The 23,879-nt window shown below is 43.8% G+C and overlaps 1 protein-coding gene across 2 annotated transcripts in view; it reads right to left on the reverse strand.

Annotated features, from left to right (window-relative positions):
• Positions 1-23,879, reverse strand: part of TAF2 (TATA-box binding protein associated factor 2) — a 2,148,555-nt gene that overhangs the window by 475,845 nt on the left and 1,648,831 nt on the right. The window lies entirely within an intron of this gene.

The following is a 23,879-nucleotide window of genomic DNA, read 5'->3' on the forward strand; positions in this document are numbered from 1 at the left end:
AGCAGCTTGAAACCATAAAAGAACCAGCTTGAGAAAGACATGAAATTCATCTTCATTAACATCCACCTTACAGATACACAAGGGTAGGTAGGTTGTGAATTGGGCTCCCTCCCGATTCTGGAGGAAAATCTTGAAACCAGTTCACTATGGAATGTCTTTATTATTTTGGGGTAGTGTTTTCCAACAATGAGGTGAAGGAGCAAATGCATGAGGCTGCAGAAGGGGCACAGTTAGACGAGGAGAGCTTTGCAGCATACAGTGCGTGGAGGTGATGAATTGGAGGTAACTTCAGCAAAGCAAGTGGGTCCTAGAGCTCGTGTATACAAACACAAGGAAGAGGGATTTAGATACTGTTGCGATATTTGCACACTCCAGTTTCATAACAATTAGCATACATATTGCAATGCAACACATACATTGATTTTTAGTTCAATAGAAATAATCATTTTGCAAAGATAAGAAGACATTACTTCTTATGGACACAATCTTCCACAGTGTCCTCACTTTTTAGTCACAGCATCATAAATAACTGATTTGACGTTGCTGGAACATATATGAAACTGTATATGCGCCCAGACTTGTGATCTACTCAACTTCCCATGGACCACAAAGGGCAAAATTAAACTATAGTATTGCAAAGGAAGAGCACAATACATGTTGTGGGTAATTGTTTCTATGTCGTTTCATCGACCATGATTACTGAGTGGTAAGTTACTTCATGGTCGTTTTCACTGTGGCTGTTTTCTTTTTATGGGGCTTCCCATCCTGTTAGGGAGTTTTACTAAAGTCCACCTGTGGTATGACTGTAGAAGACCTGCTCTTATGAGTACAGCGTTCCAACTCTTAGGTTTGGCCTGAACTACCCAAAAGGTTTGGTAGCAATGGATGGGCAGCCAGGCTTAGTCTCGGAGGGAGAAGTGCTGTAGGCAAATACAACGACCTCAGAGCACACCTCTAGTCAAGAATACACTTAGACACAGTCGGTTTATAAAAATATTGTTATTTATTAAAACCACTAAGGCAACTAACACAATATTAGAATTACAAGTAAACCTATTCACATTTTTATACAGTAAGACTTTTGTTCAGCATTTCTCAGTTTAACAATAAACTAAACTGTTAATTGATATATAGATAATTAGTTAGAGTAGCATTCAAGTTTAGCAAATCATATCTTGTAAGCAACATAGATACGGGTAAGTACTTTTAAGCAACCTATTTTATAGGAAGACCAGCCCTATCTGGCAATGAGAGTCTCAAAGTCATTTGGGGGCACTGGGTGAACAGGGCCCCTGGGCTGAAGCAGAAAGAAAGGCAGGCACTGTTAAAGTTGTCAAAATAGCAGGTTTCATTTTTTTAAATTTTTTTTTTTTATTGTATTTGGTAAAATTACAAACCTTTACAATTTACACAAGATTTTGAACATATATTAACAACAATATAAAAACATGTTTCAGATTCCTAGCAAATAAACAATTCTTTTTGCTACGATTCATATGTGATAGGTCACATTTCCTTATTTTTTAAAAAAATATTAATCATTGATATGACAAAACTAAAAGTGAACTTATTCAGATCATAAAATCCTTATTAACCTTAATAGTTTAGTGATTTCATGCTATGTACATAAAAGATTCATATCCTTTAATTTCTTGTCAATTTCACACAGTAACATAATCAAGTTCATAGTCATTTTGGTACTATTGCCTATCATACACCTAGACCAGAGGGTCATTCTCGCCAGCAAAGAGGAGGGATCAAAGTAAGATCCCACAATACTAAGTCTCTTTATCTCGAAATAGTCACAGAAAACAACCAGATGTTGTAGAGATTCAACCACAGTAACCTTCTGACAATCTACAAGCACCAGAATTAGTTGATTCCCTACATCTTCCCCATTGGGCTAATCTTTCATTTGTAGGGAATTGGTTCAGTCTGAAGCGAAGGCATAGATTTCTACCAGAAGCTGATGGAAATTGTATAAGATATCTCGGACAAGTACCCCATTTCCTTCTAGTCTGAGCATAATCCTTATACATGAGATACCTACTTATTCTGTCCGATTGACAACACCAATAATATAATTGCATTTTCCTTTTGCAGCTAGGTAAACCCAAAATTAGATGTTCCTCTGGGATTAGTGTAGCGGACATAATATCCTTCTTTTTTTCCACAAATGCTGATATGGACGGAGGATGTTTAAGCAGCACCTGATTGCTTAGATCTTCATAAAGAAAATATAGAATGCATGGTTCCAATTTGAGTAGATAAAATTGTAAAACAGGTAATATGGAATAGCCGCAATATTTACTCATTTTAATTTTCATCTGAGTGATTAAACGCCTAGCTTTCTCATACAATTTTTTTTCCACCATTGCAATGAGTACATATCAGACAGTGTATAACCAAGATATTTAGTAGATTTTACTACCTCAATAGGGGTACCATCCATAGACCAGTTAAACCGATATGCCTTTTTTTTCCCCGTCTGTGAAAACCAGTATGTTAGATTTAGATTGATTCACTTTCAGATTATACTCTGATGCATATAGGGAAAAGGAATTCAGCTTGTTTTGAAGACCAAAGGGTGTTTTATCAAATAATAATAAATCATCGGCAAAGCCCATGTAATTGAGTTTCAGCACCCCCAGATTCACAGGGAAGTTGATGACCTCTGTTCAACAATCCTCAATATTGCAGATGTATAGATTAAATAATACAGCTGCAAAAGTGCAGCCTTGTTTAAATCCAATGTTAGTTGGTATATCATCAGTGGTAGCGCCTGCTCGATTTAATCTGACCTTATAGTAAGTCGAGGTATGCAGAAGGGCAATTAGCGACACCAGATACGAGGGGAAACCCATGTGTAGCATTTTTCTCCACAGTATTTCCCTCACCACTGAGTCAAAAGCTGCACTCAGGTCAAGAGAAGCCATATAGACTGTACCCGTGTGATTATGTTTAGTGTTCCATTGAATGTGGGAAATAATTGTAGCATTTAGGGAGCACCCCACTGAACGACGAAAACCGGTTTGGTATTTTGATAGGGTAGCATTAACATACATGTACTCCAGGAGCTCCTCTAAGATAAGATGACAAAATACTTTTGAGGAGGGATCCGTGAGGGCAATCGGCCTAAAGTTATTTGGATCATTAATAGGGCCCTTTTTATAGATTGGAATTATCGTAGCGGCACACCATGACTGAGGTAAGGATTGAGTAACAAATACCATATCAATTTTGTATTTTATAATACTATCCCAGAACTTTATATCTGATTTTAAAAGGCATGCTGGAATTCCATCAGGGCCAACCTCTCTAGATGCATTTAATTTCATGGTTGCCCTTTCAACATCATTAAGGGACCAAGGATTGCTGGCTAACCACACAATTGAGGGAGGAAATATTTTTTTTCTCCACAATATCAGTAGGCAATGTAAATTTTGACTTGAAGTGATCCTCCCATACAGAACCCGCAATTGCATTTTCCTTTAGGCCAGTCTTTTCATGATTTATAGATCTTAATATAGCCCAAATGTTACGTTTATCACATTTCAGCAGATGATACATCATATTTTGGTTGTCAATCATGTATTGATTAACTTTAAGACTCTTTAGTGAATTTTTGTATGTCTGTAAAATTCTGGATTTTGAGACCTCATAGGAGTCCCTGTCAGTAATGTTTTTTGCAAGATTTCTAAGATTAGCATTTTTTACTTTCTTTAGATTAGATATCTCAATGTTAAATTTATGCTTATGTATTTTATCAACGCTGACAGGAGCCGTCTTCTTAACCAAGGCCAATACATGCAAGTTAGTTCGCTTGGTTATAAGTGCATCCATATAGGGTGCATCCATGTTTTCACGGGACAGATTATCCATGATTATAGGATCATTTTTCATCTGCCAAATAAGCTCGTGACATGTGGATGCAGACCATCTGACTGACAGACCCGGTCTGTCCATATCCACAAGAGTAAGAACGGGACAGGTAGTATAATCCCATTCACCAAATTCAAGTTTAATTGAAATAGCACAATGATCTCCAAAACCCAAATCTTCAATTGTAATCGGATCGCAGAGGTGATACAATGAAGTTGACAAAAAAAAAATGATCAATGTGGGAGAATAATCCTCCTCAAGACCATGTATACGGGGATGTTTGATCACCGACTTCGATCACCTGCATATCCCAGTTTGGAACATTTTTTACCATTCCTGACCGTTAGAGCAGATGGTGACAATTTTTGTCCAGCTTTTTGACCTTTATATAAACAGGATGAATTAAAATCTCCTCCAGCTAAGACACCAATATTCGCATGTCGGCCAAGCGCTTCCTCTAAAATAGAATCAATGAAACTTTCCAACTCATTGTAGGTAATAGTAACCCTATTCCAATAAATACATAGAATAATAATTGGTCTCACGTGATCTGAGGCTGATGATAGCTAGACAGCAATCACAGGATCATCATTGAATACCATTTTTGAACTAAGCTTACAGGAGTTATTGATAAGAATGGCCAAGCCTCCTGAAGGTCTCCCCAAATTCCCCCTTTTAGCAGATTGAGAGTGGCATACAAAACCTTCAACATTAAAATGCGACATATGCATTGTCTCCTGTAATAAAATGACATCCAGATGACATGTATCTTTCGCTGTGTCCCACCATCTGAAGAAATTAGCCAGGCCACAGCTGTTCCATGAGCGACACAGGATATTAAACTCATTACAAATTTGATTAGGGGGGTAGCATAGTTATTTACGAGACAGCATTAGAGAGAGTGCAGTCAATGCCATTAATAGCAGGTTTCTTCTATGTTGCAGAGAAGTACAATGATTAGTTAAAAGGTGGTTCAGGGAGGTCAGGCAGACCCCCTACAAGACTGCAGGCAAACAAACCAGTTGTCCTTGGGCCTGGGAGAACACAGTTGGGTTGTCCACCTCAATGTGTCTCTGTAACGCTCACCTGATTCCCGTAGAGGCGCCGGTCTTGACTGGGCGTATACCGTATCTTCAAAGGTGATGTGTAACACACGGCTGGCTCTTTGGGCTGGACCTCTGTGCACTGTATGTCTGACTCGAAGGGTAAGATGTCTTAGGTAAGTGAACGCCGTGCTCTCCATCTGCCTCGGGGCAGGGTGCTGTAACCAGTTTCTTCACTGGATAAGGGGAGCAGGCCTCTTGACTTCAGAGGACTGCTGTCCGTCGTTTACTGCACGAACGGTAAGTTTCGGGTAATTCTAATGTCTTTAAAAGTCTTTAGTAATGATGTCTCTTGTTTTGCAGGGTTCCGGCGATGGCGGATGACGGGCTGAAGTGAGTTGAAGATGGAGCCCGTGTGATGAATAGAAGCGCCTGGAAGCACGTAAGTAAGCGCTTGTTGCCTGCTTCACGATGCGCTCTAACTGTCTTTTTATTTTGCAGGTACAAGTTCGGAGCGGCTGCAGGGTGCCGGAATACCCACTGGGTTAGATGTGGAAAGGAGTAATGGCACGTGAGTATTAAAGTTCCCCAATGTCTTTAAACGCACCTTGTTTTGTCTTTCAGATGCGGGATGCAGCGCCGAAGGCCTCCGGAGCGTGCGAAGAGTTGGTAAGCTTTTGTCTTTCAGATGCCGGAATGCAGTGCGAAGACCTCCGGAGCGCACGAAGAGTAGGTAAGCCTTTGTCTTTCAGATGCCGGAATGCAGCGCGAGGCGTTGGTGACAGCCGATGGACCAGGTAAGTGAAGCGCTGTCACTGAAGACCGTAATGCTAACCTGTTCTTTCTTGTCTTTATAGGTGTTGCTGAAGACTGGATTCAGGATGGTAAGCCTTTTTCCTTAGGCCCAGGATCAGATGCAGAAGACACGATGAGCGTTCTGCTGCTGAGGATGCAGAATAATGCAAAGCAAGATTCATCCATCGGGTGTGGTTTAAATAGCCTCCTGTAGTGCTTAGGTGTCTCCTTCCACAGCCACGCCTAGGTAAGAAAAGAGTTCCTGCTTTCCAGAAGAGTTCCAGTGTTCTGAACCTAGGGAGTGGCTCCTGCCCCACCCAACAGGAAAAGTAGTTCCAAACAGAAGAGGATCAGAGGCTCAACTGGCAGGCAAGTAAGCAGTATGGTCTGCTGCAGGTAAGTCCACCCAAGCATTATGAGCCCGGCGCTTCCAGCGCTGGGACTGGGCATATTTATGAGCCTGGTGCCACTGGCGCCAGGACTGGGTCCAAAAGGTCCCAATTGGGACTGGTTGGCACTCGGAACCTGGGTTATGGATCTGCTTCCAAGGGAGTTGCGAAAACCCTGACCTTTTGGAAGCAGAGATCATGACAGTCTCAGAACGCTCAGTAGCAGTCTGATTTAACACAGCAAACACCCAGTTGAGAACTAGGAGTGGGGTAGTACCTTTTCATGAAGAAAGAAGACTGTCACCGGTGAATCCCCAGGTGAGGCGACAGCAGCTCCTGTTCAGATTCTAATCCTGGAGGCTTAAGAAGGAACTTTTGGCAGGAGCAGATGGTCAGCTTCTTGCGATGGGACGCCCAGCAGACTATCTTCACGATACTTGTTCGTTGGGACTCGACACAGGCTTCAGTTCAACAACAGCTGTCACAAGGCAGACTTCTCTCCGTTTCTTGGTCCCTGACTTGGAAGTGAAGATGTCAGAGCTGGAAAGAGTCATTGTAGGTCCAACAGGACGCCCACGAAGTGTCAGCCGAAACTCCGCTTCAGGAGACCCTGCACAGAAAATTGGTCCAGGTACCAGGGTATTGGGGAATTGCAGCCCAGATCTTTTAGGGGCGGCTTAAAATGCATGTTGTCTCGAGACTGGTTAAGCCCACGAGTCCAGGGTAGGAAGTCATCTGATCTGGATCTTCCCCGTCGATCACAACAGGAGGTTGGAGCAGCAGCGGTCACTCAGCAGTCACTGCCAGTCACTGGAGGTGGCTTCAGATGTCGTCCTTCCTCAGATTCTTCGTTTCATGGGTCGATACACTTGTTTTGCTCCAGGACCCTCGCCTTTATGCATGAACCCAGCCAATCGGCAGTCATGCCACATTCAAACTTTTGGTCAGAACTGGATTCAAGCAGACATACTGGAAGACACAGACCTCTGTATTTTCAGTGCACTCCCAGCTTCCTGTCCTCCCCAACACGCTGGCGCTCTTGGGCGGGCTGCCCAATGGGAGCCTGGCAAAGCCAAAAACGTGAGCCGGACCAACCCACACAGGACGGCACATGGCGGCTCAAGAAAGGACAAGTCATCAAGAGCTGGCGAAAAAAGAAGAAAGGCACCCTTTGGTACAATGTTGACCCATGTGTTCTTTACCGCAGCTGAGAGAGCACCCTGCGTGCATGTTTCACTAAAACTCCATATAAATATCCACTGCTACCAGCCACTCAGATAAACTTGTCATTGTAACTAGATAAGTTTCAGGATAAGTGGAAAAAGGGATACAATGAGTTCCCTCAGCACATAAAGTGGGGTGTGCTGATTCCACAAAATAACAGTAAAATAGGATAAAAGGTATCCCCCTATCCCTGGAAATAGTATTTCTCCCAAGGGAAATAAAAAGGGAAGCTCAAAGAGCTCCCAGCAACACTGCACAGAGAGTGCTGCAATAATAAATTGCAAATGTCTTAAAAAGGAGGAGGAAAGCGTTACTCAAAACAGATACACCCAAAAGGGATCAAAAAGGTTCCCAGGGATAGAGTAAAATACTGTAGGAGTGGGGAAAATGGTTCCCACTCACTCAGGAGAGCTGATCAAAAAATCCAAGGGTCCAGCAAAAAGTGCTGGGGGACACACAAGTGGGGAGAAAATTGCACACAAATGAAATTCTACCTAACACAACCCATGCCCACTACCTAGCCCTTTACCTCCCCTCCCATAAATACATTTTGCCAACATGATGAAAACGGCCACAAAGTAACGCACAACTTGGAAATTATGATAATTTTCTTATTTTTTATTGTGCAATAGTTAAAAACCTTAAGCACATATCTCAACATAAAAACAAATTACAATTCATACATTTCTATAATTCACATATTACATACTTTACAAATATCACCATATACATTTATACAATTATCATATTTCATTACTTAAAAATATCTCCACAATAAAACATTACATACCTTTATATAATTATCATATTGCATTTTTTTAAATCTCACATTAGTCTCATTGCACTTTGTCAACTGTCCCTCGGAGTTAGTGCGAATTCTGACCGTGGTATCAGTGTACAGAGATATAATAAAATGTAATAAGCGCAGATCAATATTCCAATTACTCAATTTGGCCGATAACAAAGATTGGTTTACTGTGTCAAAAGCCCTCGAAAAATCTATAAAGCATGTGTAAAGATTCTTTCCTTTGGTATTCACGGCCTTCGATATTATATTTAATAATGTGCAGATGTTATGCGCAGTCGAATTCTTTTTACGAAATCCTGTTTGACACATGCAAAAGTTCATTATTCTCTACCCAAGCATTAAGCTTTTTTCGAATGAAGGAGGCAAAAATCTTTCCACTGCTGTCTAACATGGTTTGGATGTGATAGTTAGACTGGTTACACTCCTACAGCCCTTCTAAAACACAGCACCCAAAATCGAATTTCGCCAGCTGGGGGGAATAATACCAGTTCTCCATACCTCAGCAAATAGCTCAAACAGAGCACTTGACCACATGTCTGGATTTGCTCTGATCATTGTATTGGCCAGGCCATCTGGCTCCTGGAGCTCTTCAATTTTTTAGGGCTTTGACAATCAAGAGAATATCTATCCTATCAAAATCAATCACACCTTTCACTCTAAAATGAGGCACAGACACCGCCTGAAAAAGGCCCCAACTCACTTACTACAGTTACTGTCTTGAGTAGGATCATTATAGAATAGCGCCTTAATAAAATTCACCCAGGCCTTCTCAGTGGTGGCGACTTTGTCGCATTTAGATTTTTCATTTATGGATTGTCTGATAAATGACGAAAACCTCTTGTTATCATTCGATTTAAGTAGGTCAAACAGAAACATCCAATTGGCATTATTTAAGGTATTAGTTGAGTATTTATTTGCCCCTTTTCTCAAGCCATTGGGGGTAGCCAACCATCTATCAGGCAACGCAGAGTACCTCCGTAGTGGAGCCACCTGCTTGTGTTTTTATTACTCTGAACCCTTTATTGGGGGCTACTCCATCCTGCTTCACCATATAGTTGGCACAATGGGGGAGCTGTCTGGGCGTAGTGTTAGCTATAGGGTCCAACCCTGACTGTTCTTCAAAGTGGGTTGGGGCCCATTCTTTCCTCCTTCCTCCACTGAGCATGTTAAGTCAAAGGGCAGTGCTGGAATCGGAGCACATACAGCCTCCATGTCAAAGTCAATCAAAATAGTTGGCTCTAGCGGTTGTGCTGATACAGTTTAAGCTACCACAGGCACCCCCACCTGTACATGCTTCGGTTCAGTGGTGGTCAGAGAGGGGATGATAAGCGCCTCCAGTAATGACTCCACCATTCTTGTCAAAATCAATTTCAGGTCGCACTGTATTTCGGCAAAGGTATTACAGAGAAAGCTGAGCGCTTCTATCTTTGCTATACAAGTAGTAATCTCTCTCAATTGGGTGTGATCCTTTTCCATTTCCTTACCAAAGGAAATTGCCTTAGATAAAGCAATGCTTTCATCCTCACTGGAAGAGTACGAAGATTCCGTCATTAAAACCAGCCTGTGTAAATCTGGGCTGGCCGACAAATTGGAGCCAATGATATTTCCCAGAGCCTGTTCAGCTTCATTGTAGAATTTGGCAACTCCTACAGAATCACGCCGGAGACCCAAGAACAGATTCAAAAGAGATCGATTATTATCAATTGAGACTGATCCTGGGCTTGAAACTGCTTGGGTATCCGTGTTTGCTTCTATAATTGGATCAGTATTTCTGGGAGCTTAGTATTAAGAATACTAAGTATCAGTATTCTATAAGTATCATGAATACTGCTCTCTGGAACACCAGATCCATCTGTAACAAAACCTCTGCGACACTCAATCTATTCTTTCGTCTTAACCTTCATTTCCTCTGCCTAACTGAAACCTGGATTCCCCCTCATAATACCTCTGTCCCAGCTTCCTTAACGACCTCTTCCTCCTCTTTCCTCCATACCCCCCCTCTGGCCACGGTGGAGGCGTCGGTCTCCTGTACAACTGAAAATACACTTCCTCCTCATCCCCATCCCTTCCCACCTTCGAATTCCTCTACAAATCCTTCTCCTCTCCCCACCCTATTTCCTTCCTGATCATCTATCATCCCCCTGGCCCTCTCTCCTCCTCCTTTGAAGACCTGGATAACCTCCTCTCACTTATTTCTCCCTCCCCCTCTCCTCTAACTGTGCTTGGAGACTTTAATATCCATCTTCCTTCTCCCCCCCAATCTTCTCCCCTCCTCTCTATCCTCGACTCCTACCTCCTCTCCCCCCTTCCTTCACCCCCTACTCACTCCTCTGGTTCCACTCTTGACCTCATCTTCAACTCCTCCTATCCCTCCTCCCATGTCTCTTCTCTCCCTGTCTATCTCTCTGACCATGCATTACTCTCGTTCTCCCTTTCTCCTCTCTCATCCTCCACTATTACTAATCTCTCACCTCCAATCTACTGACGTCGCGACCTGCGTGATTTCGACACTACCCTCTTCTCTGACACCTGCTCTTCTTCTCTTCCATCTCACCATGACTTTGCACTACTCTCTCCTGATGATGCTCTCTCTTCCCTCTCGTCTTGCATCTCCACTGCCCTTGACCATCTCTATCCCCTTTCTCTCTTCTGACCTACTCAGAAACCTTCTCAACCCTGGCTTACCTCCCATCTTCGTTCAATGCGGCGCCTTCTCAGGCGTCTTGAAAGACTTTGGCTCAAAACTCCCTTGCTTTCTAATCAAACATCTTACTTCTTTTACCATGCACTTTACAACTCTTGTCTTGCTACGGCCAAATCCTCCTACTACTCTAACCTTTTACAGTCTCGAGCCTCACATCCTCGTCAGATTTTTCAAACCCTTTCCCGCCTCCTCTCGCCTCCCTCTCCTGACCCCTCATCCAATTCCACACTTTCTCCCTCTGACTTCGCCAACTACTTTTCCTCCAAAATCATCACACTCAGGCAAAAAATTAACTCCCTCTCTTCTCCTCCCCCCCTCTCCTCCTTCTTCCAGCATTTCTGTCTTCTCATCTGTTTCCCCTTCGTAAGTCTCCTCCCTTCTATCCAAAGCCCACCCCACAGCCTCCCCCCTCTGACGCTCTCCCCTCAGTTCTCATCCCTAAAATGTACTCTCTTCTTATCCCTTACCTTACCACTTTCTTCAACTCCTGCCTCTTCCTCATCTATCTTTCCCTCTGCTTTCAAACATGCAACCATCATTCCTATTCTTAAGAAACCCTCTGCTGATCCACTGCTCACTGCCAGCTACAGACCTATCTCTCTTCTGCCGTTCCTTTCTAAATTCCTTGAACGCCTTGCCTACTCTCAACTCTCTTCCTTTGTCTCTACTTCCTCTCTCCTTCCTCCTTTCCCATCTGGCTTCCGTCCCAAACATTCCACTGAAAATGCACTCACCTCGATTCTCAACTCGCTCCCCTCTGCTCGCCATGCGAAGCAATCCTCCATACTTATTCTCCTTGATCTCTCTGCCGCTTTTGACACTGTCGATCATCTACTCCTGCTCCACACTCTCTCCTCCTTCGGGTTCAAAGGCCCTGTTCTAAAATGGCTTTCCTCTTACCTTTCCTCTCGTTCCTTTGCTGTTTCATGGGGAGGCCAGTCCTTTCCTTCCTTCCCTCTTATTTAAGGTGTTCCTCAAGGTTCTGTACTTGGCCCTTTCCTCTTCTCTCTCTATACCTCCCTCATTGCCCCCGTTATCTCCTCCTTTGGCATATCCCATCATTTCTATGCGGACGACACACAACTCTTTCTCTCTTTCTCCTCCTTCACACCTGGCCTCCACCTTAAACTCTCCTCTTGTCTCACAGCCATCAAGAACTGGATGTCCTCCCGCTTTCTCTCACTTAACACTGATAAAACTGAAGTCCTTTTCTTCCCCGCTAACACTCTTCCCCTTCCCTCTCGTCCCCCGTTCATCCACATTCCTCCTTCCAATCTCCCCCTCTCCACTCATGCTCGCAACCTTGGTGTTCTTTTTGACTCCTCTCTCACCTTCTCGCAACACATTTCACTCACCTCCCGCAGATACCACCTCTACAATATTCGCAAAATCCGTCCCTCCCTCACATTCCATGCTACCAAACTCCTAATCTCCTCACTCATCTTTTCCCGCCTCTTCTACTGCTCCTCTATAATTTTCGGTCTTCCCTCATCTCAGCTTGCCCCTCTTAAATCTATATACCACTCTGCCATTCGAACCCTCTGTCTCCTTACCTCCCGTGACTCCATCTCCTCTTCGCTCTCTCGACTAGGCTGGCTACCTTTCCACCTAAAACTAAAATTACACTTTCTCTGCCTTGTTTTCAAATCCCTTCATGGTCTTGCCCCTCCTTATCTCTCCTCCCTTCTCTCCTACTCCCCCTCTCGCTCCCTTCGTTCCGCTGACCACTTCCTTCTCTCTGTACCTCCTTCCCCCTGCGCTTCTTTGCGGTTCTGCTCCTTCCAACTTCTTGCTCCTCTGCATTGGAACTCTCTCCCCCTCTCAATCCGCTCTTCTACTACCCTCACCTCATTTTGCACTTCCCTTAAATCCCTCCTCCTCCAGTCCCCCACCTTGAAGCCCCCCGCACCCCATCTACTCCCTCCGTCTTTCCACTCTTCTAATCCCTCCCCCTCCCTTACCACCTTCCCTCTCTCTTTTACACTCTCTCTCCCTTCCTTCTACACTCACTCTATCCTTCCCCCGCCCCTCCCTCTACTCTCCTGTTCCCACTCCACTTCTCCCCCCTCTCAGTCAATTGCTCTTTGCACTGTTTTGTTGTTGAATGATTCAAGTTGCCACTTTGCTCACAATGTTATTTGTTGTTATTACTCTGTATTTTGTTGTTCCATTGTACAGCGCCTTGGTGTAAAGCGCTCTATAAATAAATCAATCAATCAATTAAGGGAGGCTTGGAGAAATCCTGATATTCTGGGCTGTGACGCGGCCCATCCAATGGATTTATCTTTCTTGGCCCTTGGAAATGAAAGGTTACCTGTGAGATTAGGGCTGCATGCTCTTTTGCTGGACTTTTTCAATGTACTCCACATTGTGCATTTCCTCTGTCTGCTGATTTTCATCCTAACTTGGTTGAAATTGCCCCTATTGTGTCAGCAAAATACAAATTTGAGTTCTAAAGGTTACTTACTTCGGTCACCTCGGTACCAGAAGTCCAAAAAGTGTCGCAAATCAGCTGTCTGCTCGCAATGCCATTTCCACTGCAGTCGTCAACCGCTGTCAACCACCTCAAACACCCAAAACACTTCTCCTCACTTCGCGTCACTTCACGAGAGGACGGGTTATACGAGGGAGTTACTTAAAGGGCCATCAACCAGTACAGAGAAAAGTAGCAATGTCCAAACACTTCATATTTCTCTACTGCTGCTATGGAAATGTGCGCCCAAAACATTTCTCCTCACTTCCTGGTACGTGCGCCCAAAACATTTCTCCTCACTTCCTGGTAGTCTCCATACTAGAAGCATTGATACAGAGATGATTATCAATTATCTAGTCATGGAAAGCCATCTAGATTGTGTAGAGGATTTGGAACAGTTCCTGCTACCATAAGGGCTATATGGGTGATGTTAGTGAAGGTCTAAAAGATAGATTGAGCCCGTGTGCTGGAGGGGATCTCTGCCTGATGGTGCTCCGTTCCCATTACCTTAGTAATGGGGTAATCACAATATCCATGTTAATCCAAATAGTTAAGGAATAGGTGGGACGATGATGAATCTGTGGGCTCCATCATTGAAATGTCTTCTAAACTGTTTGGAGATTTTTCAGAACAAACACAGACATGGGGTCCTGGGAAGCCAACATGGCGGACCAGCAATGGCTTTTCAAACTTCGTTTTACCAAACTCTCACTGGGTAACAAGGCTAACCAGTAAGTTTTAGACTTAAGAGAGATGGGGGTTTGGTGTCAGGTACAGTTAATAACAAGAGAAATTAATAAATATTAGAATGTTCTCACACAGATGTGTATAAAATTATCCCACGGCTGCCCTCATTATCGCACTTCTCCTCGAATGTCAAGTCCGCTGGAATGCCAAGGAAATGGAAGAGTGGCTCTTATCGGAGTGTCGCTTCCATTTCTATTGTGGCCATATTAGGTTATTTATGGGTGGCGCGCTTGCTGTTGCCCATTGTTTCAAAGAAATACATGCCTATTAGCAACTGGTATGTTAACCCAGGGTGTTAATCACAAGTTACGAGAGCCATATCAAGTTGGAACCATGGCCCGAGTGACTAGGAACTCATGATTATGGCTAAACCATCAACTTTATTATGAGCGTACATGCATTAAAGTCAAAACACTACAAACCAAGTAAAGCAAATTATACATGTGTATCAAGAAAGATTGGTAATCCAAAATGAGGTATACACGACTTCAGATTTTACATAGTTAAATAAGCATACACATTGTTACAGAATCTAAAGTGGGGAAAGATGCTTTCAAATAAATTACAAGCCTAAAACTTTATGAGGCACCAAAAACACTTCCAGCAACTCATAAAACTTCCAGCCCTATCATATCCATTTTCCAGCCATGCCAGGTAGTTGTGCAAGTACAGGTGTGGCAGTTCAAACACACAACTACAGCTCAACTGGTTCAACCATAGATCTCAGTGGGCTCGACAAATACTTTTAAATATGTCAAATTGTGCAGTTTTGGAATACAATTCGTATTTATATGTCTGTCGGTACTGGGGTCCCCAATGGCTCTGGGAAGACTCACCGGTTGTTCGTAGTGTCCACAACCCGTGGCGCATCTCTGCAAGGAAGCTTCTTCTCTGTGAAGGCCTCCTTCACACTGCGTACTTTCCTCCAACTTCTCCTACAATCCCACGCGTGTTCGCCGTCACCTCTCCGTAATGGCAGTGTTCAATCACCAAGGCTCTGGCGTGGCTGTCTTCCTTCCTCTCTGAACGACCCTCCCAAGTCCAACTTGGATCCTTCCTCATTGCTATCTTCTCCTCTACCTCTGGTGTCCCCCAGGGGTCTAACCTCTCTCCTTGGCTGTTCAACCAATATCTGGCACTCCTTGCCCACCGCATTGCCGCTCTCTTGCCCAACTTTCAGTGCTATGCGGATGACACTCGGCTCATTTTCAGGCTACCTTCGTCCACATCTTCTCCGTCCCTCATCTCTGACTGACTGGCTGCTATCCAGGAGTGGTGTTCCGCCAATGACCTCAGCCTTAATGCCAGTAAGACTGAGATTCTTCTCATCGGCACACCCACTCTCTCCTTTCCTGTAGCTCTCTGGCCTCACATCTCTGACGTCTCTAAGAAGTCACACTACCAGCTGCACCTCCACAGAGGTATTCTTCCTTTCCTCTCTTTCCCTCAGATGCTCACTGTCGCCAGAGCTACGGTTCTCTTTAGGCTGGACTATTGCAACAGCCTCTTTCTAAATCTGCCTGCTTCTACTCTACGCGCTCTACAACTCATCCAGAACAGGACTGCGAGATTTGTCCTTGGCCTCAAGTTCAGGGATCGTATCTCTACAGGACTGAAATCTCTGCACTGGCTCCCAGTGGCTGCGAGGATTACGTTTAAAACCCTCTGCATCATCCACAGGGCATTCTGGGATCTGGGGTCTCAATACCTTCAACTCTCTCTACCCAAATATCTTCCCTCTCAAGCTCTTCACTCATTCGCCTCCAACTCCCTCAGGTCAGTCGCTTCTCCAAGCAACGAGTTGGCGGTAGATCTCTCTCTTCGGCTGGGGCCTCCCTCTGGAACAGCCTCCCTGAAACTTGAGGAGAACCATCTACAGTTCCGGAAGCACCTGAAAAACTTCCTCTTTGCTTCTGCTTTCTCTCACCCTCTCTCCTGCTGAAGTCCTGGCTGATACTGAGACTGCACTGGTTACCTGGTCACCCATCTGATCTCGGGCCCAATCCCGGCCAGTTGCAACCCTGCACTGCCTCCCAGGCAACCCCTGCACCTGGGGACTGTTTTCTGTATCTCTACAGTCCCCCACCAGCACTTATGCCTGAACTCACCCTGCACTTGCCACCAGCTGGCCGTTCTTTTATTTATCTTGTTATTTATTATCCTATGTACTGCACTTTCCCCTCCCCCGCCCATGCACTTTTCCCTTTTCCCTGCTTCCCTTGCACTTTCCCGATCAGAACGACACCTGGCCTAGTAAGATCGTTGTCTGTCTTCCCTCTGTTGCCTCGTCATGCCTTGAAACACTTGTGTATAGGCACATTATAAATGCCATATAATATCATAAGACTCATTTAAAGAAAAAATCAAACTATCTGAGGGGTCAGAAATGAGAGGCGGACACAAAGTTGTAAGATTTTCATTATTAGACATCTTTATAAAAACAAAGGTTTGGATAATGACCTCTCTATCCATAATCGAAGGAGAGTTTTCTACCTAGGAAAATAAAACGAAAGATCAGTCTGTGTCGTTAAACTTATAAACTGCCCTTGTATCCAAAACATTCTAATCTGACCCTCACACAACAAAGAAACAAAAAGGGGTACAAGGAAATGTTCAGATTTATGTTTGGCAAAAAGTGTTCATTATCAAAGTAAAATAAATCCTACAAAAACAGTCTTTTCCAAGGAGAGAGCCTTGGATTTAAAGGGGTATTCCCTTCCCCTAGATATTTAGGCAGGATTGCAAAAAGTGTCTCTTTTAAACAATATTTTCTTGAGGATGGCAAAGGTTTTTCCTTTAAATAGTAGTTCCTTTGGTTCTTTATATTCATTTCAAAAAGGTTCTTATATGAACAAGATGTTTCTTAAGTTTCAGTTCTTCCCTGACTTTGTTGAACTGGGTTCACAGAAATAAATCTTATTCAAATGAGAAATTCCATACTACGGCTTTAAAGAGGTTCCCGGGAAAACTCTCCTGCTAGGAATCCCTTCATGGACTCTTCAGGTATCGTTCCATAATGTCTTATAACTTTAAGTGCTCATTTGGATTGCCTGGTATACTACCCTGCCAGGAATCCTTTAATGGGGTTTTGCAGATCCCCTGGTATACTCCTCTGCCAAATGTCTACTGCCTGATGTCTTCATTTCACAGGACTTATTAGTTTCACATTCTTTTAACACAACACAGTTCTATCACTTCACTGTGTTTCTAGTTGTTGGCTTGGGGTACTGCTTGTTCCAACTTTCCCCACATAGACATCTTGCTACAATTTTACCCATAGTGATATTTCATGTATGGGAGCTTTCTTAATTCTTGCTTTTGTGCTTTATCTGGTAGGTAGTCAAACACTCTTGTTTTATTTACTTGTTTAAATGTCTGTCGGTACTCCCTGGGGTCCCCAATGGCTCTGGGAAGACTCATCGGTTGTTCGTAACGTCCCCGACCCGTGGCACGTCTCTGCAAGGAAGTTTCTTCTCTGTGAAGGCCTCCTTCACACTGCGTACCTTCCTCCAGCTTCTCCTGCAATCCTGCGCTTGTTCGCCGGCATCTCTCCGTAATGGCAAAGAGGAACGCTGCTTTTTGGCATGCCTGCATTCCTGGCAACCCTGATGCTGCTGCTGCCAGAGCTTTGACGGTCCTTCATAGTTGCCTGCTGTGTTTCTCTTCCATTCGCACCAAGCAGGTATGTAACTCTCGCAGTTGCAAGCTGGTATTTGGATGTGGCTGCAATCATCTCCGGCACGGTCCGCTGTCGTTCTTCCTCCTTCTCTGACTCTGCTACCACCTTCTCTGGCTCTCTCTCTTTCTTGAATGTGGACATAATTTTTAAATGTCCCACGTACTTGTGCTTTACAAAAACTAGTCCGCATATTCAACTTTGAGTCACTTTCAAATTGCATTAACTCCTTCCTTTTCTTCCTCGTCTCAGTACTTGAGGATTAATGGTAGTTGAATTTGATTGAAATAACATGCCATCAAAATCTTGAAAGTCATAGAATATTCCAATGGGGCCATCAACTCCCCCTGGCAGCTGTCCCCTTCCGCATGATCCTCCCTCATTTTACATCCCCCAGGGTCAGGATCAGGTAATGGCTGCCGTCCCCTGGCTATGCAGGAGGACTCCATCACTGGGGAATCAGTGATGACGCCAACGGATTGATCACATACCCATGCCCTAATGTTGTTAGTATTCACAGCATCTATTGGGAAACATGAAAGGAAATGTACATTGCCCTGCTCCTTTCTTTTCCGCTGTTCAACAGTGAAACAATAGGGCTGTAAATCCAAAACCCAGCAAATGACTCTTGCATTAGTAGCCTTGCAAAGGTTTAACCAAGTTAACAGGGCAGGGAATCTGACAAGTCGAAACCTTCTACCAGTCACATAGTATCTGAGGTAGGTTATGGCCCACTTAAAAGCCAATGCTTCAAGTTAGAAAGTTGCAGAATGTTTCTCTTGTGGAAACAATTTCCTACTTATATAGAGGACGGGATGTTGTATACCATCATAATTCTGTGAAAGAACTGTTCCTAAAACTACATGCGAGGCGCCAGTTTGGAAGATGATTTCTAGGTTCAGGTCTGCTACTTTCAAAACAGGTTCACTACGTAATATGTGTTTGAAGTTATCAAAACACTCTTGATCTTCAGAACACAATTTGATTTTTTGAGGTTACACGTTTCTGAGTTCATCTGTGAGAGGAGCGGTAATAGATGGAAAATTAGCTATAAACCGTCTATAATATCCGACTAAACCCAAAAAGGCTCTTAGTTCGTTCTTTGTTTTTGGAGAAGGTTTCCTTAACTGCTTTGACTTTTTCGGTTTGTGGCTTAACTAGTCCATTCCCTAAAAAGAACCCAAGATATTTTACTGCAGATATAGCTAGATGACATATATATATTTTTTTCCCCCAGCATAAAAATACTTTTAATCAAGCGGATCCAGTGATATTTAAAAAAACCTTTGAAAGAAGGTGGCAAGTGGTGGAAGTGGTCTGTGTGGTATGGACCACATTCAAAAGGAAGACTGCATACATAATAAGCGACTAGGGAGATGAATTTGTGGAGTGCAGGGCACCTTCAAATTTTCGGTCCATTCTCCACATATAGGTATAGCTAGATGACATTTCTTTGCAATTGCAGTAAGTCCTGCTTGCCTCAGGGCTCTAGTAACTAAATAAAAGTGATGCACGTGTTCTCTCCAAAATTTGCTATGAATGAAGATATCATCAATATATGCCCCACAGAAAGAAGCATACGTTTGACAAATGTGATCCATCAACTTTTGAAAGGTAGATGTGGCCCCATGTAAACCAAAAGGCAAAACCTTACATTTAAAAAGACCTAAGGGAGTGGAAAAAGCAGTGTTTGGTTTATCTGCTGGATTAACTGGAACTTGCCAGTATCCGTTAGTCAGATCAATTGTGGAGAGGTATACCGCATTTCCCAATCTGTCAATAATTCATCAATTCTAGGCATTGGATAACTATCAAATTGGGACACCTTGTTCATTTTTCTAAAAGAAATGCAGAACCTCCATTACTTATCTCTACTTTGTCTCTGGAGGATCGCTCAGGGGCAAGGCGCTCGCCTTGGAAGCAAGACAACATGGAACAACACAGGTTCGATCCCCAGGCCAGCGCTTAGAAACCTCTGGGTATTAAGCGCGTTATAAATAATCAATTACAATTTACTTATCTGATTTTGCAACCAACAGAATTGGGGAAGACCAGGGGCTTTGAGAGGGTTGAAAAATATCAGCCTTTAACATGGTTTCCAGCTATTCTTGAATGATATTCTTTCTACCCTCAGGGATCCTATAAGTTTTAAATGAATAACATTTCCTGGAGGTGTACTGATATGATGCACGCCTTGGTTCAGTTCTATAAATATCAGAAAATTGTTCTAAAAGATCCATTACATCTTGTTTTTGAGCCAGATCTGGAGCAATCAATGTATTGATGTTACTTTCACTGGATAATAGACTAGTTAATATCACTGAAGTGTCTTCAACAGGATGTTCTCTCCAATCCTTGAGAAGATTCACATGAGAGATGAAAGTCTTGATTTTTCGATCTGGTTGTGAAATGCAATAGTTATAGGGTCCAGTCTGTTCTATAATCTTGACTCTAACACTCCTTGTGTTCTCATTTTGCTCGACCTCTCTTCTGCCTTTGTCACTGTCAACCACACCATCCTGCTCAACCGTCTCCGTGATAACCTGGGTATCACTGGTCAGGTTCTGGCGTGGCTGACCTCCTTCCTCTCCAATCGACCCTCCCAGGTCCAACTGGGTTCCTTCCTCTCTGACATCTTTTTCTCTAACTGTGGTGTCCCCCAGGGATCTAACCTCTCCCCCTGGTTGTTCAACCAGTATCTGGCACTTCTTGCTCACCGCATCGCTGCTCTCTGGTCCAACTTTCAGTGCTACGCGGATGATACCCAGCTCATTTTCAGGCTACCCTTGGCCTCCTCTTCCCATTCCCTCATCTCTGACTGTCTTTCTGCTATCCAGGAATGGTGTGAAGCAAACAACCTCTGCCTTAATGCCAGTAAGACTGAGATTCTACTCATCGGCACACCCACTCCCTCCTTCCCTGAAGCCTCCCTTCGCCCTCTTCCTGCTCCTACCTGCAAGGCAAAAAACTCAGGGTCATCTTCGACTCCACACTCTCTTTCTCTCCTCACATCTCTGACGTCTCTAAGAAGTCACACTACCAGCTACACCTCCTCAGAGGTATCCTTCCTTTCCTCTCCTTCCCCTCACCACTGGCCCAATCAGAACAGAGTGCGAGTTGAGTTGCTAAGGCAACGCAGTCCAGGGTGCCAATTCCCCTCCCCACCCATCCTGTGGAACCCAGACAGAGTGGCACCATTTGGAGGGCTTCTGCTGTCAATCTGGAAAAGTGAATACCCTTCATTTGAATGATGGACGTATCTTGGTGGCCGAAGGCCAACCATCTTATGCACAGAATTATAGAAATACAGACTGCTATGCTTGACCAACAAGCAGCCATTTTAAACATAGCAAGAATTGCCATTTTGCTTGTTAACAATTGCTCATTGCGTTCTGTCTAAACTGCTTTGCAGCTTGCAATTCTTGCGAATTCTGCTTACTCTGCTCAACTGTTAACATTGTTGTCTGAATATGAAAGGGGAAGGTCACGGGACTGAGGAGTTTGTTGATACTCCTCATGAGTAGCCCAGAAAGGAATGCCCACGCTCCCTCTCTGTAGCCTTGAGGGAGAGCTGCAGGGCATTTAATCATTTCACAGCTGCCAGCCAGCTTCGTACTGTGGTAGAATATGTTAGAATAAAGCAGCTAAAGGCTTGAATTATGCTCTTCTTACGGCCCCCCTTCGCAAAACCCTTTAGAGCGTGTCGGCTCCCAGGACACGAATAGTACCTCATAGATAGCAAAGCTTGGAATGTGGCTCTTCCCCCGTGTGCAGCTTGCTTCCAAGAACAGAACCACCGTGTTCTGATCAACAACTAGAAGATGCCTCCGCACTTTCTAATTGCACATTGTTACTAGAATAGACATCGAAAGTGTCATAATTGTTATACCCGTCAGAAATGTCCATCGTCATCCCGAGTTCAAAGAAACTTAATAAAGGGGGGTGTTAAACATGACATAGATGATTGTATGATATGCATTTTGTATATATGTAACTGATGTACGTAATTCGCTCTCTTGCGTCCCTCGAGGTCTAGCAAACTCACGTCGCGGTGCGTAAGACCACAGTTGGCCAATTGGGACTATTTTTGCTTGCAATAAACCCTAGCATTGGGAATTTGAACCTCGTGTCTGGCGCATCTTTTCGTGTATGGTTATTGCCTTGTTTCCATAGCGTGAGGGACCCCTAGGGGCCCCTTTCACTGTGGAGAAGCCTTCCAAAAAGTGAAACAAAGGGCTCGACCTCGGTCAGAGTTACAGAGACGGCCACAAACGCCATTTTAGAAAAGAGTTCTGGCAAAAAGACCCAACCGTTGATTTAATATTAAATAAATAAACCGGCGGTATCTTTAACATTGCACCAAAAAGTGGTGCCTTTAAAATCAATGGGAAAATCCCATAGAGAATATTCTGGTGGAATATTTTGCGTGGTAACCACTGCCACCAGCCAGAAACTCGACAAGGGGGGACTGGATAGTGCTCCCTTGAAAACAGACCCAGGGTATGGAGTCTATGTTTGGGGGTCACTATGACAACCCTGTGTTACTGCACTGAGGGTGCTGTGTAACACACATAAAAAATAGATGATACCCTATGGAGCAGAAAGAAAACCCCATAGCCCATAAGCACACAAAGAGTCAAAGACATACCTCAAATCATGCCTAAGAGTGGGAGGAAAAGAGTCTCGCTCTTAGCAGGAGAAAAAAACAAACCCCAAAAATCCAGCAAAGCTGCTGGGGGACTCACTAGGTTTGGGAAATTAGCCTTATAAGAGAATTCTCCCTAACAAGGCTTACTTACTGAGTTTCTCGAACTTAGGGCCCCCCCCCCGGTTGGTGTCGACTGAATCCAATCCCACTCTGACACCACGTGAGGGGTCAGAAATGAGAGGCAGACACAAAGTTGTACGATTTTCATTATCAGACATCTTTATTAAAACAAAAGGGTTACATTAAAATCTCTATCCCTAACCTAGGAGACTACAACTAAAGATTTGTCTGTGTCAAGTAGATACACTTATAAAACGTTCCTTGTGTCCAAACCATTCTAATCTGACCCTCACTCTAGAAAGAGATAACAAAAGGGGTGCAAGGATATGTTCAGATCGGTTTGCCAGAAAGTGTCTATAATTAAAATAAATAAATCCTACAAAAACAGTCCTTGCCAAGGAGAGATCCTTGGATTCAAAGGAGATTCCCTTCCCTTAGATATTTAGACAGGATGGCAAAAGTGTCTCTTTTAAACAATATTTTCTTGAGGTTGGCAAAAGTTTCTCCTTTGAACAATATTTCCTTTGATTCTTTATATTCAGTTCAAAAATGTTCTTATATAAACAGGATATTCCTTAACGTTCAGATCTTTGGCTTGGTTGAACTGGATTCACAGAAAGAAATCTTAATCAAATGAGAAATTTCATACTACAGCTTTAAAAGGGTCCCTGGTATAGTCTCCTGCCAGGGACCCCTTCATGGATTCTTAGATCCCCTTGTATACTCTCCTGCCAGGTATCTTTCCACAATGTCTTATAACTTGAATTGCTCAGTTGGATTGCCTGGTATACTACCCTGCCAGGAATCCTTTTACTGGGGGTTTGCAGATCCCCTGGTATAATACTCTGCCAGGTATCCCTCCTCCCCAAATGTCTACTGCCTGATGTCGCCCTTTCACCAGGACTTATTAGTTTCACTTTCCTTTAACACAACACAGTTATATCACTTCACTGTGTTTCTAGTTGTTGGCTTGGGTTAATGATTGTGCCAACTTTTCCCACATAGACATCTTGGTCCAATTTTCCCGACAGTGACATTTCATATTTGGGGGCTTGCTTAGTTCTTGTTTTTGTGCTTTATGTGGTCAGTAAACACTCTTCTTTCATTCACTTGCTTAAATGTCTGTTGGTACGCACCGGGGTCCCCAATGGCTTTGGGTAGACTCACTGGTTGTTTGTAGCGCCCCCGACCCGTGGCACGTCTCTGAAAGTAAGCTTCTTCTCTGTGAAGGCCTTCACACTGGTGACCTCCCTCCAGCAATCCTGCAATCCTGCGCTTGTTCGTCGGCTGCTCTCCATGATCTGGACAGAGGAACACTGCTTTTCAGCACAACCGTACTCTGGGGAACCCGCTGCTGCCAGAGCTCTGAC

The sequence above is a fragment of the Ambystoma mexicanum genome, chromosome 5q, assembly GCF_040938575.1.
Source record: "Ambystoma mexicanum isolate Mex_15411 chromosome 5q, UKY_AmexF1_1, whole genome shotgun sequence".
NCBI lineage: Eukaryota > Metazoa > Chordata > Amphibia > Caudata > Ambystomatidae > Ambystoma > Ambystoma mexicanum.